General features: G+C 41.4%; 1 pseudogene; it reads right to left on the minus strand.

The window, feature by feature from the left end:
* Window positions 1-18779: 18779 nt before the first annotated feature.
* LOC116581734 lies at window positions 18780-19550 on the minus strand (annotated as a pseudogene).
* Between the last annotated feature and the right edge of the window lie 1099 nt (window positions 19551-20649).

The following is a 20649-nucleotide window of genomic DNA, read 5'->3' on the forward strand; positions in this document are numbered from 1 at the left end:
GTACCCCAAAACTAAAATAAACCAATTGAAGTATATCCATATGGTGGGATACTAATCAGCAATAAAAACAAATCTGAATATATAAGGAAAACACAAGACTCTCAGAAATTATTATGTTGAGTAAACAACAAAAGAAAAAAGGAATACTTACTCCTTTTTGAGTGTATTCATATCATTCATATAATTCACAATTCATATAATATTCTTTAAATGAAAACAGCTTCATAATAATAAAAAGGTCAGTGATGACCAGGAGACAGAGGTAAGGAAGTGCTGAATTACAAAATGGCATGAGGACATTTTGGGGGAGCTCTGAAAATGTTATTTGTGGTGGTGATTGCATGGGTATATCGAGCTATTAAAACCCAACATGTTCCACACTTTTTATTTTATTTTCATTATATCTCAATGAAATTGTAAAAAGGAAGAGGGATGAAAGGGAGGGGTAGAGGGAGGGAGGAGGGGTAGGTAGAGAAAGAGAGGGAAGAACTCAAGAGAACTTAACAATGTCTGAGAAAATTTCACTTAAATGATCATAATGAGTAGGTACCAACTGGAATGCAGCACTGCTGTTATTACTCATGAACCCCTGGGCAAATTACTTTCTCTAAGCCACACTCTTCTCAGCTAAACACAGGGGACCCTAATGATTCCCCTCGTAGTACTGCTGTGCGGCTCCAAAATGGGATTCATGAAATGCACTAAACGTACAATAGTGCTAAAAGAATTCTATGTTTTTTCTTCTGTTGATAATATGAAGCCAAGACTTAGCCCTCCCTGAGAACTGACCTTTTAGTGACATAGGCTGCAGAATGAACCGGAGTTGAAAGATTGTGCAATTCATAGACATTTGATGGAATTCAAAAGTAGCTCATACAAATCAAATCAGGAGGACCCCAGGGTTTTTCAAACTTATGTTATCATCACCCTAAGGATGCTGTGTAATTTGTCACCAATCTTCTCCCTTACCTTTCTCCAGTAAGGCTCACACACTATTCTGAAATCTAGGATTTTTTCACCTCACCCCAAAACTTTTTTTTTCCTTTTTAGGTAATATTGCCCCCTCCCGGCCCACTTAAAAATAATATACCCTATACTAAGTTGAAGAAGCTACACTTTACATAATGATCTAATTGGCAAAAATATATGGGAACATTTGGTAGCAATATAATTTATCATCCAACCAAGGAACTCTTTTGAGAGAGAAAGGTGGTGCTGTTAAAAATGACACAAGGATAAGGGGCACCTGGGTGGTTCAGTTGGTTAAGCATCCAACTATTGATCTCAGCTCTAGTCTTGATCTCAGGGTTTTGAATTCAAGCCCCATCCTGGGCCACCCTGAGTGTGGAGGCTACTTCAAAAATAATAATTACACAAGGATATGAAATGATAGAAAAAAATATATGTACGCTGGTCTCTGCCCCTGGCGTAAGAACATCTTTGTGTTCCTGGCACAGAGCTCCTAACACTCTTGTGAATTCCTGAGTGAAAAGAGCCCTAAGAACATCTCTTATTCTATTGAGGCCACTCTGGGTGGGTTCCTGGACGGAATCACCAGAAAGATCAAGCCATGATTAGAAGGTTGGAATTTTTAGCCCCACCCCTCACCTACCAGACAGGAAAGAAGGGCTGCAAATGGAGTTAATAATTTATCATGTCTACAGGGGAAGTCTCCATAAATCCCAATAGTAGGGGGTTCTACGATCTTCCAGACTGGGATTCATATCCACACTGGGACGGTGGTGCACCCCATCTCTATAGGAACAGAAGCTCCTTGGCCTGAAATACTCCCAGACTCCACCATATGACCTCTTCCTCTGGACGTTCATTTGTATCCTTTAATCACGGCCTTTAATGAACTGATAAATATAAGCAAGTGTTGCCCTGAGTTCTATGAGCCGTTCTGGCAAATTAAATTGAACCCAAGGAGGAGGTCATTAGAACCTTCGCTTGTAGCCAAATGGAACAGAAGTTGCAAGTAACAAGGGACCTACTACTTTTGATTGGCATCTCAAGTGGGGGGTGGGTCAGTCTTATGATACTGAGCACTTAAGCTGTGGAATCTGATAGGATCTCCAGGTAGATGATGGGGTCCGTTATCAAAGGAATGAGACTGAGACAAAGTGAAAGTTATGCAAAGTTTTATTCTATGCCGAGCATTAGAAGTCAGACTGACCAGCCCCGGCCGCCTCTGAAGAGAGTGACCACCCACCTTGGTCTTACAGGCTAGTTTTATAGGGCACAACCGCAGATCTCTACATATGTGGCTTTGGCTGATTGGATGTCTCTTACCTGTCTGGCCTTATTTTAGGTGTGTGTTTTAGCAACGGTTACCCGGAACCAATATCAGTAACTGCTGAGGCATTTATTAAACAACAAAATGGCTACCTAGGCAACATGGAGTCACTATGGCTAAGCAGGCCAAGGCAGACTCTAGGGGTTTAACAGGTTTTAACATGGAATCGGCCTCAACAGTAGACAGTGTCAGAACTGAGTGAAATCATAGGACACCAAGATGGTATCATAGAGAATGGCTTCTTGTGGGGAAAAACCCCCACAAAATTGGTGACCAGAAAGGTCAGAAGTGCTCTGTGTGACCAGTAAGGAAACACCAGATAGAAGAAATACAGTACAGAAGAACTAGGTTCCTTCCTACATAGGAAGGAAAAAAAAAGAAAAAACCAAACTGAAGTAGAAACAGTTTCTACTTTACAAGAGGCATCCAGTACAGACTCAGACTATCTCAGGAAAGCTAGGACTTGTGATTACTCTCTGTAAATATTGAAAGCATATATCTGATAACTATTGGCATATAGGCATCTCTTAGTCCTAGCTAGGTATCTTGTATTTGTAATCTGGAAACTGAAAACTGAGTAATTGGTGGAATTTTGCATTTAAGTGTTTCTAGATCTCAACTTCACTGTGTCCTTGGCCAGAACTTTACAATCTTCCTTACAAAGAAGATTTTTGACTTGTGTTAATCAACAATTATATGCATCCTAAGTTCGATTTCTATGCTATACTCTTGGACCATCATTTGGAGTAATATACAGTGCCATTAAATCACCTACTTACTTTAAAATTGGTAATTAAAGGGAAATTATTAAATATCTATACTGTATTATCACCAGGAGCTATGTTTTGGGGAACTAAATGAACCACAACTGTCGAAGAAAAATTCTCCTTAAAAAAAAAAAAAAAATGACAGTTACTTATGTAGAAAGCATGGTAGAACCCCATGCCCCCCTCACCACAGCTAATATTATCATAGCAACACATTCCCAGTTTCTCAATTTAGTTCACACAATCCCTCTTGCCCAAAACCTTCCTCCCTCTTCTCCACTTAAGTCATCAAATTCTTTAACGTTCAGTTGGCTCTCTGGCCCCAGAATGGGGTTTCCAGTGGGCAGCACCCTAAATGATCTTTGTTACTGAAACCCTTTAGCAATTACTTTGTGTTTACCCTCCAGTCCCACAGACTGGTCAGTTTCTACAGTGTGGAGATTTTATCTGTTACATACAGGCATCTGCATCTCCAGGGATTTACACATTGCGTGTATAAAAATATTTTGTTGATAAAAATGGATTCATCCATCAAGGAAAAAAAAAAACCAACACGGCGGGACGCCTGGGTGGCTCAGTTGGTTAAGCAGCTGCCTTCGGCTCAGGTCATGATCCCAGCGTCCTGGGATCGAGTCCCACATCGGGCTCCTTGCTCCGCAGGGAGCCTGCTTCTCCCTCTGACTCTGCCTTCCACTCTGTCTGCCTATGCTCGCTCTCGCTTGCTCTCTCTCTGACAAATAAATAAAATCTTTAAAAAAAAAAAAAACCAACACGGTAAACAGAAAATAATTTTTTAACCATTCGTAGAATTTTCGATTTGGTAAAGACTTATCATTTCACATTAAACCCATTAGGTGAATTTTTGATGGGGAGCTGTGTGATTGAACGGGGAGGGGGGGCAGAAAAACACCAAACTGATTACTCTGTCCTCACAAGGCGGAACATAGGAGTAATAGAGGGATATGTCCACCATATATCTGATCCAGTGGTGAAAATTAACATCGCTAATGATGAGACATCAGTTACTTTGTGACCTCTCATAGGCTGCAACATGTGGTAGACAATAGCACTTCAAACAGGTTAAATATAAATGCTTAATTTTAACTCAAGACTTTAGAGATAATTTCCAAAGCACTGCAAACTCAGAAAGTGGAGAAATGCAAAAAAAGAAAAATGTCCCTACGAAGACATAGACAAGTCCAGAAAGTTAGGATATTCCTAGGGAAACAGTAGGGTTTATCTATTTATTTTTTTCAATGTCTCTGCCATTAAAAACAAAACAAATAACACTCTTCTTGAACAAGAGAAAATGAATGAATGTACAACCACATGTGATGTCTGGTCTTGGATTGATTCTGGTTTGGACTTGTAGCTAGAAGGACATTTCTTTTCTAAACAACTGTGGGAATTTCAACATGAGCAGGATAGAGAGGTTATTAAGGGATTACTAAATTGTGTTCACTATGACCATGCAGTTGAACATGGAATAACAAGTTCCATGTGAACATGGAACATGTTATTTTTTTTAAAGATTTATATTACAGTTTTTTTTTAAGATTTTATTTATTTTTGAGAGAGAGCAAGCAAGCACACAGGAGCAGGAGTAGCCACAGGGAGAGGGACAGAGCAAGACAAGCAGACTCCTCGCTGAGCGCAGAGCCCCACATGAGGCTGGATCCCAGGACCCTGAGATCATGACCTCAGCTGAAATCAGAAGTCGATGCCCGGGTACTATGTACTATGAACACTTAAGAGAACAGAGCACTCTCTGTTGTGCTTTCATGTGGGAGCGACCATACTGCACTCGTCGGAGAGAGAGAGGCTATAAGACACCTAACATAAACTTGTCTGAATTTGCTTTAGGAAATCAATTCATCATGCACTATCATGTTCCAAGTTGTATGTTCTGCTCTGTCCTTAGGGCCCCGGGTTCATTGGCTGTCCCTTAGTTCCATGTACTTTCTTAATCACTTCCCCCCACCCCACCACCAAAGGTTGACCTCCAAATATGAATATTGCAATGGAAAAGCCTTTATTCTGCCTGCATTTCAGACTCAATTTTCTACATACATTCCCTCATATCCTGCTTTCCACCTGTCCATCTAATTTGAGGGTTAGGCATAACTGTGTGTACCTTACATGACAAAAAACCAAAAGCTCTCTTTGTAGGATTAGTCAGCTTGTTTCACAATGTATCCAAAGCACTGTGGCTCATACTTTTATTAAGTCATTTGTATAATACATTGAGCTATCTCCAAATCACTCTACTTTTTAGAAATTGACATTACTTACATCGATACCAGTATGGCCAGAGAGATTGGTCACTGGGAGAGAATCTCACATTAGAAAAGACAATACAGAGTTTTGGGATTGGCTACTATAGACTCCCATTCACCTGAAACATAGTTCTCCATTCCTAAGCATCAAGTCATTCCCTGTGACTGCGTTAGCTACTACCTGGGAGCTCCTGCCAGGCCAGATTGCCCATCGCCACGCTTCGGTACATCTTTAAAGCGCCTTTTCATCCTTCTTACGTGCAGCTGCCTCACTTGAGTTCACCAGACAGCATCATCGGAGTACCCTGTTATCTTAGTGCTTCCGTGTGTGTCCAACTCAGCAAGAGCTCTGCACCGCAGAACATCATTTCTAGGCTGGGACTGGGCTCATCCAGACAGGGGACCTTTTGGGGCATTTTTCATTAGGCATAGAGGAAAATAAAGAAAAGAAGGAAAACAGGCATGTGTTTGCTTCACAGGCTAGGTTTACGGTAGGAATAGAAGGATGCAGAAAGGGGAAGAAGAAAGGAAATGGGGGATTACTGGAGGGGCAAAAGGAAAGGAGAGAAGACCGAGCATTTGTGCAGAAGGAGACTTGACTTTATTCCTCACTTAAGGTTGCACCCCCCTGCCAGGATTTACCCTCCTAGAAAGAAACGAAACACAACTTGACATTTTCCAGCCACCACTCTGTTAAGGCAGTGATGTTTTTGTTTTAGGTTCTGCTTAATGACTAGTTAGGTCCACTCAGTCTTGTAAAACTATCCTTTAAGCATGTCTTTTATTCAAGATGTATAGAGACAAGCAAATGGATTAGAAAAAAACAAAATTAGTATTAGGCAGTTTACCAAATGATTAACTTAAATGCACACACAGAGGAAGTGAAACCAGCTCTGTCGAGTGAGCATCATGTTTTTAAGAGTTGTAGGGGAGGGAGTGAAGGAAGGAGAGAGAGGGAGAGAGAGAATATTTTAAGCAGTCTTCATGCCCAGCGAAGAGCCCAACATAGGACTCGACCTCACAATCCTGAGATCATGACCTGAGCCAAAATCAAGATCTGGATGCTTAACCGACTGAGCCACCCAGGCAGTCCTAGAGTGTGCAATATTGATGTTGATACTTGTTTACCGAGAACATGGTAAATCATCATTCAGGGGCATCCGTAATGAATTCTTTGCTTTTGTACATCCCAGACCTTTTTCTGGCTCCCTGCCGTTTGTTAAGTATTTCTGCTGTTCTTGATCTTTGCCAAAATGGGCAATGTCCAGGACTATGGTTTCAAAAATAAATGCAGAGAATTCTCAGTCTCTGCAAAAAAACTCAGGATTTCCAGATAGTCTATCAATTGTAAATTCATAGCCCTACTTATCGCTTTTCTGATTTCTTAGTTTATGTTAAAAGCTTTATTTCTTTCAGTGCATTCACCACAAAATGACTCTTACTAGTTACCCCCAAAGGACAACTTCTTCTGCTCTGCCTTCTGATGTGATAGTTGAAGAAATTCTGTAAACTTCCAGTCTTTGTGTAGGAAGAAACGATTTTCAACTTGAAAATCAAGTGAAAAAACCTACCCCATTAGGCAGAAGCCAAGGATGTTATGCAACTGCCCCTGCTAGATTATAAATTAATTCTTCTCCTTCCCCCCTAATGTTTCCTCTCCACTTCCAGCAAGCAGCTGGGTCAGCATCATGGCTTTTTTTTTTTTTTTTTCTATTTAAAATTTTCATGTCGGGGCGCCTGGGTGGCTCAGTGGGTTAAGCCACTGCCTTCGGCTCGGGTCATGATCTCAGGGTCCTGGGATCGAGTCCCGCATCGGGCTCTCTGCTCAGCAGGGAGCCTGCTTCCTCCTCTCTCTCTGCCTACTTGTGATCTCTCTCTGTCAAATAAATAAATAAAATCTTTAAAAAAAAATTTTCATGTCTTACAGTATGGTCTCTATTGCTATGGGGCAACAGTTACTTCACATAGAAGGCATGATGTTGTTAGGTACAATCCCAGTGGCCTTTTAAGGGAAAGTCAGTTGCTCAGAAATCATAAGCTATGCCATTCATCACTGCTAATGATAATTAACAGTGAGACTGGACAATTTTGAAGAATCTGTGCAACAATGACTTAGAATTTAGTAAGTCTTCCTTGTGGTTATTCTTCCAGATAACTCAAATTCTCTTTCTTATTTAAAAAAAAATAAAAGTGCAGCCTGAGTCATGATAATCTCCTGAAATAATATATTAAAACAGAGCTAAATACATTATAGAAAAAAAAAAGTAACTTCTCCATTTTAGGTAAATACAAAGTCAAGTTATTAAAATTTCTGATTCTTAAAGAATTCTTTAAAGATTTTTTTTTAAAGATTTTTTTTATTTATTTGACAGAGAGAAATCACAAGTAGATGGAGAGGCAGGTAGAGAGAGAGAGAGAGGGAAGCAGGCTCCCTGCTGAGCAGAGAGCCCGATGCGGGACTCGATCCCAGCACCCTCAGATCATGACCTGAGCCGAAGGCAGTGGCTTAGTCCACTGAGCCACCCAGGCGCCCCTGATTCTTAAAGAATTCTTGAAAGGAAAACTTTTGATTAAGAAATAGCCTTAAGAAGAAAATTTCAGATATCAAAACTGAGTTGTTCTTCTAACCCAAGGGGAGACATTAGTATCATCTAGAGTCTGAAAAATACACATTCCTGAGATTCTACTTCCAGGGATTCCAAATCAATAGGTCTAGGATCGAGCATAAGAATTTGTATACTGAAAAGACGATACAAGGTATTCTGACGTTCCATGCCTCATTGATGGTTTGCTTAAGTTTCTAGAGCTCACTAAGAACAGAAACTGGACCAGACGCAAGTTATATTTCAGTAATATTTCTATTATGCCATCTAAGGGGGAAAAAAGAATATAGTAATTTCTCCTGTGTTGTCAGACTCTGAGGATGAGACATTAAGTCAAGTGTAAAAACCAGTGCAGCAGGCAAGACGGTGTAGATCTGGGCAGTCTGGAGAGTGAGGGGATCTAAGAGGTCAATCCCCAGTCACAGGTGAATGCGGAGGGTAAGGAAAGTGTGGTACTGGAGGTGGAACAGAAGAAGTGGCAACATTCAGAGTAACTGATGGCGGGAGATTTTGGAAGAGTATTAAAGCAAGTACAATCACAGGCCTAATGAGAACACGCGTCAGATGGGGAACATCCACGCAGAATAGACAGAAAGATGGAAGCTAAGGCAACAGAGAGGTACAAAATGCTATAGAGAACAAAGGGTTTAGAAAACCAAAGTCTGCATGCAATGGTCTTCTGGCAAAATTCCACAGGCTGGTCTCCCCTCTTCCTCCTGGCCTTTGTGCTTTTGCCAGGGCTGCCTCCCATCTCCACCTCCTGCCTCTGTTTTGCAAGGGAACTGGGACAGCTTCCGACATCAGTATGAGAGACTGTTGCAGGCCTAGTATATTAAATTAGATTTTCACACCAACATTACTTCTCATAATGAAACAATATTAAGACTGAAAATTTGGAACACATGAAGAAACTAATATTAGCATCATACAGGAAGGCATCAGATTTTATAGGAGATGGTTCTAAAATTGGTGTCTTAATCTGAACACATGGTACTTTTAAGAAGAACTGGTAAATATCACTAACAGCCCAGAGTAATTTGTAAAAGGTCTGGGAATCAACCATTAATGGAAAGTACATGAAAGAAAATGTCAGAGAGGAGGAGCCAAGCCAAAGTGCGAACTCAAGACCCCTGCGCTCATATATAGAGAACCAACACACCAAATCGTTTTTGTTTTTCTTTTTAAGATTGTACCCATTTATTTCACAGAGACACAGCGAGAGAGGGAACACAAGCAGAGGGAGAGGGAGAAGGCGGCTCCCACAAGTAGGGAGCCTGATGTGGCGTTCAACCCCAGGACCCCAGCCAAAGGCAGAGGCATAATGACTGAGCCCCCCAACCCCCACCGTTTTTAAAGATTTATTTCGTTTTGAGAGAGAGAGAGAGAAAGAGGACACAGCATCATGGGCGGGGTAGGGGAGGGGCACAGTACAGGGGGAAAGAAAATGAGAATCTTAAGCACACTCCATGCTGAGCCGGAAGCTTGGCACTGGGCTCAGTCTCCCAACCCTGAGATCACAACCTGAGCCAAAACCAAGAGTCGAGGTTCAACTGACTGCACCACCCAGGTGCCCCCACCAAACAGCTATTCTTAACTGAGCTAAAATTATCTTAGAGAAACAAAAGTCACGGACAGAAGGATTCTGAACAAGAACCAAACCTGTGGTTCATTCACTCAAATTTTCTAATTAGAGCACAACTAGGGGAAGGGGGTCTGATTTTGGTATAATCCCGACTGGGTGTAGAACCAAAGGGACAGCTGAAATGGCTGTCCTGAATTCAATTCAATATATAATTAAATGTGTATCTCCTATATGCCAGGCATTTTGGCAGACATTACAGAACACCACAATGCCCTCTGTTGGTCTGACACCTTGGGAGCTTCCCAAGTGACAGCGGAAACCCCCTACCCCCCCCCCCCCCCCCGCCCCGCACGGAGGGCAGGAAGTGACCCGAGAAAGACACAGACTCCTCCAGATCACTATGCAGCAGATATAATGAAGCGAGGGAACTTACCCACCAGTCTTGTCCTGGGCATCTGCAGGACGAGTGCATCTCCACACCCGGCAGCCAGAATCGAAAGTTTACCCAGAGGCCTTGGTGGGGATTGGTTACGTATGCTACCAGATGATCCCAATAACATATTACCCTCTCAACACTGCCTCCTTGAAAGCAACTTCAGGTGTGGGGATAGGAGGCAGAAGGTACATTCCAAAAGCCGGGGATGGGGAGGAGCCTCCAATTACCCAACTCCAGCTCAAGGGCAACTGGAGGTCATGTTGTCTTGGTGACCTCCACCAACACCACCCCTCCTTTGAGAGCTAGTCCTCTAGAGAAGAGCGCATGGTAAGGAATCAACAGGGACGTAATGGAAGGATGGGCACACTGCAAGAGCAGTCATAGTGCTGTTGGAAATAATGTGGTCTAGGGAAGAGAGGTGGGAAGAGAAGTCCAGAGGTGAAAGTGACCCTGGGGGCCTTGGAGGATGAAGGAGTTTCTCCAGGTGAGCCCAGGGGAGTGGGAAGGGGAGAAAAGTCCCAGGTGTGGGCACTAAGGACACTGAGTGCTTTCTGAATGGCAGACATTTGGTGTGCTGACGATGCAGCAGCAGCCCGTGTGGGTTCTAAAGGTGGCCTGTGACTTAGATGCCAGTGGCTCATAATCCTGAGTGCGGCCCTGGGGCAGGGTGGGGGGCAGGCAAGGCATGCAGACTAGGAGGATTTGGGTCTGCGTCCTATCTCTCTAATTTATTATTATTTTTTAAAATTTTATTTATTTATTTGACAGCACAGACGGGGGGGTAAGAGAGGGAGAAACAAGTGCAAGGAGCCTGATGCGGGTTGCGGGGCTCGATTCTGGGACCCTAGAATCATGACCTGAGCTCAAAGCAGATGTTTAACCGACTGAGCCACCCAGATGCTCCTGTCTCTCCACCTTAATAACAGTGTAATCTCTGGCAAATTACCACCCCGTTCATGCCTCAGTTTACTCACCTGTAGATTGGGAATGATAAAAACAATTCCAGCCTCACGGTAAGGTCTTGGTGATCAAATGAAATAATACATACACAGAACTTAGAACAGTGCCTGTTACAGAGAAGTGTACTAATGTTAATAATGTATATAAATAATGTTAATATATACAAATGGTAAGCTCACAATATGTATAAATGTTAATAGTGAAGAGCTTGAAAGGCAATGTCAAATGAAGATTAATTGCATGAATTCTGGAGTCAGAAAGACAGACTGGGGTAGCATTTAGCACTCATCGCTCATAGAACATTGAGGGAATTACTTAACTTCCTTGTACCCATAAATCAAAGACAACAACTGGAAGGAATCCCAGCCAAGATGCAGAACTCTTAGCATAACTCTTAGCATAGCTCGAGCCACACAGCAAATACACGATGAAGTTATCCACTCCTTTTTAACCATTAAAGAGGCATTGAGAGTCCTGAGAATTTATGTGGGTCGGGGGGAAATTAGATATGATTTACTCCTATAGAGAAACATCCCCAAAAAGAGAAAATGAGAGTAAAATGTAAATAGTTTATTTTGGCTTTGGGAAGCAAATAGCTAATGCTTTGGTAGTGGTGGTATTAGGGTGTGTGTTTGTGTATGTGTGTGTGTCTAGTGCCTTTGAAAATATAGCTTTTAACTATTTTTAAATGAGATCGGCATCTGTGGCATTTGCTTGGCTGATACACTGGCTTCCAGCCTTTCCATTCTCTTAAATGCACAATTGCTACAATCAAGCAGGGCCAAAAATCTCTCTCCACACAGTCACTAGCAAGACTCCTGACTCTGAGCATTAAAAATGTATTTAGCCTATGAGGCTGTTTGGCTTTGCAGATAATAACAAATGGCAAAAGTGTGGTGTGCTAGGGGAGGAGAAGCAAGAGTATGAGAAAGCTAGCCTGGAGGGCTCTCTAGAATAAAACTAACAAACATTCTAAGCCATTGAGTTTACTCCTTGGCTAAAACCACTTTTCAGATAACATATGTTAATTCCCACAAAACAGTCTTGGTTATGATTATTCTGTTGATGAGAAGAGGACATTTCAGATATGTTAACTGTTTTGCCCCAAGTTTCATAATGAGGACATTGTGACACCTGCGTGGTCTGTATGTTCTTCTGTGCATGTTTAAACCATCGTACTGTATGTAAAGTTTGTGTCTGAGGTTTTATGTTATTGCTGGTGATGGGCAGAGGTCTAACGTGTCATGGGGAAGATTAAAGAGTAAGTTCTCTAAACAGAAGTGAACTAAAATGTATCACATCTGATACATTGGTCACCATATCGAGTGGTTAACTCTGATTCTGCTTTAGGGATGTCCTTATAGAAACATCTTTCAGTTGATGTGTGTATCTCTTTTGAAATACTTATTAATCTATTGATCACATCTCAAGAATTGAAGACACAGGGAAGCCATAGGCTCCTATAAGTGACATTTCTGTTCCATCTCAGAGCACTGATCCTTATATTGGTCTTCACTTTTTCAATCCCATTGGCAAGACTCACTTCAGTGCCTAATACACCAAATTCTCTCTTTAAAACTTAAGCTAGGAGTGCCTGGGTGGTGCAGTCGGTTAAGCATCTGACTCTTGATTTGAGCTCAGGTCGTGATCAAGGTCCTGGAATCCAGACCCATGTTGGACTCTGCCCTCAGTGGGGAGTTTGCTTGGGATTCTCTTTCTCCCTCTGTCCCTTTTCACGCTTAGGCCACACTCTCTCTTTCTCTCAAATAAAAACAAACAAATAAATCAGTAAGCCTTAAAACAACACAAAACACCGGAGCTAGAAGACACTGAATAATCCAGAGGGTGTCCGAGGTATACGGTTGCGTGGAGGAGGATGCAGGGATCCTTGAAAGAGCAATGTGGAAGCATATGGCTAATCCACGTCACCAGCTCTCATTTTAGACTCTTCCTCTTCCTTCCGTTTCCAGGACCCAAAGTTCAAAAAACTGGGGATGAGAGAAGCCCCATGGGGTGGGGGTAAGCAAGGAGCCGTATGGCAAAGCAGAGGCAAGTCATTCTGCTCCACTTATCTTTTCAATCTTAAATTCTGACTCAAGTATATGAACATCCTTGTGTTATCATATATTCGTCCACCTGTGCCCAAGCCCATCATCTGATACCAAATGAGTCCGTTTGTATGGTAGGAAAAGCAGGATCTCCTTTTCCTCTGGGAACCCAGATATTCTTTGGAAGCACAGATATCCTTGACTCCTCTTTCCCTCCCACCTCCTACTTCTGATCAATTCTTATTTAATTTTTGACTTACTTCTTCACTTCTTAGACCCCTTTGGTCTTCTCTAAGCCATACTTTGGGTACAAATACTGCTAACTTTTTTTTTTTTAAGATTTTATTTATTTGAGAGAAAGAGAGAGAGAGAGAGAGAGAAAGCATGACAAGGGCAAGGGTCAGAAGGAGAAGCAGACTCCCTGCCGAGTAGGGAGCCCGATGCGGGACTCGATTCTGGGAGTCCAGGATCACGACCTGAGCCGAAGGCAGTCACTTAACCAATTGAGCCACCCAGGTGCCCAAATACTGCTAACTTTTTTTTTTTTAAATATTTTATTTGTTTATTTGACAGAGAGCTAGAGAGAGAGCACAAGTAAGCAGAGCGGCAGGGAGAGGGGGAGAGAGAGAAGCAGGCTCTCTGCTGAGCAGGGAGCCCGATGTGGGGCTCGATCCCAGGACCCTGGAATCATGACCCGAGCCAAAGGCAGCTGCTTAACCCACTGAGCCACCCGGGCGCCCCAATACTGCTAACTTTTTAAAAATGCCACTCACATAGGCAGCTGTGTGTGGCAGTCTTTTTGATGAAGATCAGGAGTACAGATTAGGACTATAAGGTCGTGGTGGAGTCAACACTTGAAACACTGGCATGCTGCCTCTCCTAAAATGCCCAGCATCCTCACCACCATCTCCTGGATGCCCTTCTCGCTTCAGACATCGCTTCCTATCGTAGGACTAACCCTACGCCACTCTGCCCTGTCCCACTCCTGGATTTTCCTGTCTTCCTTCCATCCCTGGGACCTCCCATCCTGCCTTTTTAGGCCACACCCAGATTGCCTGTGTTTTACTATGCATAGCAATTTAGCTTTTTCTTTGTCCTTCTCTTCTTAACCTTGTCCCTGAAATAAAAAATCATAAGGACTCATCAGACATACTTGGTAACAAAACCTCGCTCTCTTGTCAAACTGATTTTCCTACCTCATAAGAGCAAGTCTTTTGGTGGAATCTTAATTGGGGCAAAAGTCAGTGAAAGTCCGTCCAAAGCGTGTTTTTTGGGGGAGGGGAGGATAGGTAAAATGTTCGATCTAGATCAGCTACCAACGAGCTCCTTTGAGCAAAGCCTTAGAAAATGTTGCCAGTTTTAAGACATGTTTTGTTGTTGTTGTTGTTTTGTTTTTTAAAGACATGTTTTTTTTAAAAACAATGCAAACCAGAAAGCATTAAGATCAAGAAAACCTATTTAAAAGTGCTTCAGGCTTGTTTTGAGAACCAAAATTTCAAAAGAGCTTTCGAACTTTGTGTATTTTGAAAGTCTGTGCCGAAGCTTCTTGTTCGGTGGAATAGTTTCTTCAAGGTTAGATGGGACATTAACAATATTTGTGGTTACATTAATTTCATATGTAGGTGTAATTAGTTATACGGTTACATAAATATATAAGAAATACACGAGCAAGAAGAATGGCAAAACAGGTGAGTAATTAGCTCTGAAAGAGGTACGCCCCCTATGGACCATGCTCAGAACTCCTGTTCTGACCCCAGGGGGGTCCCAACAAATTATTTGAAAAAGTTCAACAAATAGGGAATATAGATGTATCCAAGGATGCTAGTTCTTACAGTCTGCTAAGTAGATGGGAAGGAATGCTTTTATAGGTCCTAAAAATATCCCCAAATTCACCCTGCCCATCTGCTCACCACACACAGTTGCAGAGTCCTGTTTTGTGGTGCACCTGCCATTCTGGAAGATTCTGAGCAGTTTCGTAGTGAGAAGAGCAGATTCTCTGCAGCACACTCTCCAGACTCAGGAAATCTTGCTATTCTGAGCATGAATGCCCCTGTAACCTAATATTTCTATTGAATTTATAGACCGATATTATGAATACATGTTGGGCAGACGGGCACACGGCTGGGTGAAGGGTTCCTGCAGCTATTGATCTTAGCACAATAAAGAGTAAGTGGTGCCACTGGAAATTTGATTTTTATGTGATGGAAATGTGCTGAATCATCGATTATAGTTATACCCCATGTGTTTCAGGGACATTTATAAAGCTGTGGGGCTAAATCAAATCAGACTCGGAGTATATAGAGAAAATATTTGCAGAAAGCATTGGGGGGTCGTCAAAAATATGACTTGAAAGAACGACGTTTAGGGCCTTCCTGGAATAATGCTGTGCAGAACACAGAGGCGTTTAAAGCATGGCTTTGAGCATGGCTACATTAACTGAATTCCTCGAAATCAAATGCAAAATAAATAATTTTATTAATGTAATCTATAAGAAGGGCACAAAATAGCTTACATGCTATGAGGTCTATGAATAGCTTTAAAATTTCCCAAACCCCAGGCAGATAGAGTATGTCTCTTACATGCATACCTTCTCCTATAAGAGTTGAGAGAGTAAAATAACTTGATGGTTTGGGAATGAGTAGGTTTTAAAAAATTCTTGATATAACATTATATTAAGCAAGAAACTAGCAGACGAACACTGAGGTATGAAATCTATAATAGATGCATGGAATTCTTAAGTGATTGATGACAAATGCTATGGTGTAGAGCTGGCAGTGGAGAAGCAGTTACTATGGGAATACAGATATTGACGATATAAACTTAATCGAGCCCTCAAATGTTAATTGGAAAAGCCTCATGAAGAAATCTGACTTTGTTGTGAATACTTGTTTGTTAGGTTTCTGATCTGTTGACGAAAACGTGTGACACTAGCGTGCAGGCTGCTTGGAGTGCTGTCACACGTCGCAAAGCCTAGCCACCCTGCGTGGTTTGCAAACACACTGGTGGGCGATGTGTTTCCTTTCTGGATTATCTCACTTTATCAAGTCATGTGAGAAATCCCTGAGGAGTGGCCATTAACAGAGTGTAAGGTATTGGGCTTGGAACCCAGAAATCCATAGTTCAGACCTCACTTTTCTATAACCAGACGGATGACCTTGGGCGAGCCATTTAATTTCCCTGGGTGCTTGAACTAAATAGTATTAATAATTCCTGTTTATTATATGCCAATACTCTGCTAAGCATACTTTCTTATCTCATTAATAACCCTTTTAAGTAAATATACTCTCCATTGACACAGAGAAAAAAAAAAACAACTAAGGTCTAGGGATATAAGAAAATTGCCCAAGGTTGCAGAGCTAATAAAGAGGAGAAATGGGCTTTTAATTGAGGCCTGTTTGTTCTAAGTTTTAAGATCCCTGGTAGATTTTAATGCTTCCTGATTTGCATTGTTTTAAAAGAACATGTCATGTAACAGTCTGAAGCACATTCACTGTGCCATGTGGCCTTCCTGAAGGAGCAAGCCTCCTCTAAGATAGCTTGGTCACATCACGGTAAGAAGCACAGACAGACCCAGAAAGCCCGAGTTTCGATCCCACTTGCTAGCTTTGTGGATTTCAGTGAACTACTTCCCCTCTGCATGTCTCCATGTTTTCATCTGTAGAATGGGGATTAATAAGAGTAACTACATCTTAAAGTTGCCTCAAAATATTAAGTAACACATTTAGCAGGTTGATGCCTATATCAGCATTAACTCTTATTTTCTCTGGCCCCAAATTTATAGATAGAAAAATACAATTGTGAAAAATGCAATTGAATTGGTAAATAAATATTTATTAATATTTTAACCTCATTTATAAACCTATGCCAGGTGTTTTAGGAAATGTAACGTTAAATATTGACACCGTCCTTGTTCTAAACAATAATCATTCCGCAGAGTGAAATCTGTAGCCTCCCAGAACTTCCCTTTACATTGTTAATGGCCATAAGGAATGCAAACTCCATGGGAGAAAGTCAAGTTTCCCACAGAGTGTTCTCTACTCAGAGACAATGATCACTCTCAGATTGCCTTTTATCCTGTGTGAGTATGATGTGAGGTAAAGCATACATTTTTCCCTCCAACTTTTTGAGAAAAATATTAAATGGTGTATTACTGGTAACTCAGTTTTCTGATTATTGCCTTTTAAATGTGTTCTTTCATTATATATTTAAAGATATTGTGAGTTTTGTGAGTTTGTTTATTCGTTATGACTACTTTTTTCTTTCCTTATGGCCTGGAGAGGATGCATTAATACTTCATGAGAACTTATTTATATTTATAAAGTTTCCAAGAAATAAAGCATCAAAGCCAAAGATTCTCAATTTGGGGACTTATGTATTACAACAACTGATGCCTAAAAGGCTGGAAGATTAATTTTACTCCTTAAGTGGAAAGCAGCTCTTACCTAAGATCAAAAAATTAGTCATTGAACAGATGACATTTTTTAATGCCATTATTGCTGAGGTCTGATTAGAAGTTACATTTTTGAATATTTGGAACAGCTTACATAATATGTACCTCAGAGTCCCCAAATATTCTCTAATAAACAGTGCACCTGAGATCTGTGATTTACCTGCAAATATAATAAAGAGAAACATTTCTGAATTTGCCTAAGGTCACAGAATGAAATGGAGATGGAATCTGGAAATCCCACCTTGATTAAAGTCCAGTGAATTTCTAAAACCCTCTCGGGTATCACACATTGTACATACTGTGAGGGTAGAAAAAGAAATTCAATAGTTCAACAAGTATTTACCAAATGCCAATGTATGCCGGGCAATTTCTTCTCAGTTGTCATAATGCAATTTCAGAGCCCTGCAGGTTATCACCACTTTTATTTTATTTTTATTATTTTTTAATGATTGATTTATCTGAGAGAGAGAGAGAGAATGGGGGGTGGGGCAGAGGGAGAGGGAGAAGCAGACTCCCCACTGAGCAGAGAGCCTGGAGCAGGGCTTGATCCCAGGACCCTAAGATCATGACCAGAGCTGAAATTAAGAGCCATTCGCTTGGGACGCCTGGGTGGCTCAGTTGGTTAAGCAGCTGCCTTCGGCTCAGGTCATGATCCCAGCGTCCTGGGATCAAGTCCCACATCGGGCTCCTTGCTCGGCAGGGAGCCTGCTTCTCCCTCTGTCTCTAGCCTGCCACTCTGTCTGCCTGTGCTTGCGCTCTGTATCTCTCTCTCTCTCTCTCTCTCTCTAACAAATAAATAAAATCTTAAAAAAAAAAAAAAAAAAAAGAGCCATTCGCTTAATCAAGTGAACCACCCAGGTGCCATTTTCACCACTTTTACTTTGAGGAAAAGAAACTCTATTGGGGTTGGAATTCAGCAAATTGTCCTTCTCTTCCCCCTCCTGTGGATGAAGTAGACTTTTCTACTACACTGATGTTGAGCTTGGCCATGTACTTGACTTGGCCAAAAAGTGTTTAAGATAGGATTCTAGCAAAGACATGAAATGTCCTGCATTAGAGGCAGCTCTCTTGTGCTTCTGCCATTGGTATGAAGCAATGTGATTTTGGCAATCTACTTGTCTCCCAAAAATGGGGGATATGTTGATCAGGGCTACCCTAGTTGACTATCCCTTGAAACCTCAGCAATGAGTCAACTCAGCCAACCTGCAGAACCTAAAGCTTGAGGCAGAGCCACTGTAGTGTATCCAAAGAAATGTGAGCATAATGATACATGTTTATTGTTTGTTGTAGGCCACTGAATTTTGCAGGTAGTATTTTTTTGGGGGGGGGAGTGGGGCAGGGGGGTTATTTATTTATTTTAGTTTAAATGCATTTTATTTTTAGACAGCCTACATGACATTTTTTTTTTTTTTTCTTAGAAAAAATGCCTCTGCTCCAAATAAATCAGGGTCAAAATAAACGAAGAGCTCAAGATGACATCAGTCCCATTTGTCTAAGTCCTGGTGTTGTGCAGATGAAGAGCAGAGCCAGTTATGGCAACAGGTGATACATCTAAAGACATAGCCAAGTTCATTAACATTTCTCCATTTCTAAACCATCCTTAACGAGAATCCTATATGGGGTCATACCACCCTCACGGTAGTCCAGCAGAGCAGCCAGGCTATCTGGATTCATGTTTTTACCAATAAAGAACTTGCAGTTTTTCAAATTAGCAAAGATGTGCTTGATGTGTTCTGCAGCTCCTGTCATAAAAGGGTTTACTCTTTCTGGGCTCTGTTCCTCAAGTTTGCCTTTGATTGATTTCATGTAATCTTTGATGTACTTCTTGCAGGCTTCTTTTGTGAAGCTGGTTTCCTACAAACGATGGTTCATCACAATAGCACAGCAGGGATGACTGTGATTTCTGTATCTTTGCCTTCCGGCCGTCAATGAAGGCATTTCCACCAATGAGCAAGTCATCAGTGTTACCCTCTGTCCTGCTGACCACCTTCACCTCCACCTCATGGCACAGCCCACCCGCGATCTCCCAGATCTTGTAAATGTCAGAGAACATCTCATTATGGCTGATGAGGTCCCAGTAGATGATCATGATGGCGGATGGAGAGAGACGATGGTGGCACTACCTTAGCAGGACCTGGGAACTCTGAGCAAGTGTGGTGCAGCCTGAGCACTTGGGAGCGGTGGTGTGGTGGGGCGGGAGTGAGTAGGTAGAAAAGTGGGGATGGTTTTTTATGCAGCAATAGCCGGCTGATGCAATTTCTTTAGCCAAAGTCAAAGTTAATATTCAGGGAAAGAAGAGTCTTGCTTTCATATTAACTACCATCTTGTTAGGAAAAGAAGATAAACTCAGAGCCATAAATAATAATTGATAACTCAGATTGTATAATTGGGACCATATGATTTCATAAATTTTCATGAAGGAAAGATTAGTGAGAGTTGAAAGGTAGCATAGCATTTACAATTGTAACACAACCTAATATCTCTCCTGAGGGCACTAGAATTGTTACTTTAACATCTATTAAACAGTTTTAGATTAGGGTGGGGAAATACATGGGAAAAGTGCCATCATTCCCAAATCTTGAAGCAAAGACGTGCATTCCAAATCGGTTATGATACTTATGATAGTCTTTCCTGCAGCGCCTGGAATAAGTCTCAAAATCCTTCTCAAAGCAGTAGTGTAGGGGATGACATCCAATTGATTAGAGTTGGCATATGAGCTCAAATCTGTGTCTCCCTACATCTTGGCAGAAAATCTATTGAGAGATATTAATTCCTTCCCTTTAAAAGCTAATATCCTAAAGAAACTTGGTAGCAAAACACTTTATATTAGCCAGAAGTATGGGGAATCATTAGTTTTGCAGAACAGAGGAATATAAGCTCCTTCTATGAAAAAGCAAGATGCCTCACCTGGACAGGTTTAATGAATTAATTAATTAGTTAATTAAGAAACTCTGCTTGCTAAACACTAAAGACAAAAATATAAATAATTCACAATCACTGATTTTGAGATGCTTAAAGTTTAAAAGCAGTTGAATAAACCAAGCCAAACAACAACAACAAATGACTTTAGTAGGTGATGTGAGTATAATAAGACAAGAATACCCAGGAAAGCGCCTGGCAGGGAAAACAAAGAGTGAGCCTTCTTTGAGCAGTTCTGGGCTTCACAGAATCCAGAAGACCTACAGAGTGACCTTCCTTGGCAGAAACAACCAAGTGTCCTATACCTACAAC

This window comes from Mustela erminea, chromosome 21 (genome assembly GCF_009829155.1).
Source record: "Mustela erminea isolate mMusErm1 chromosome 21, mMusErm1.Pri, whole genome shotgun sequence".
NCBI classification, from domain to species: Eukaryota; Metazoa; Chordata; class Mammalia; order Carnivora; family Mustelidae; genus Mustela; species Mustela erminea.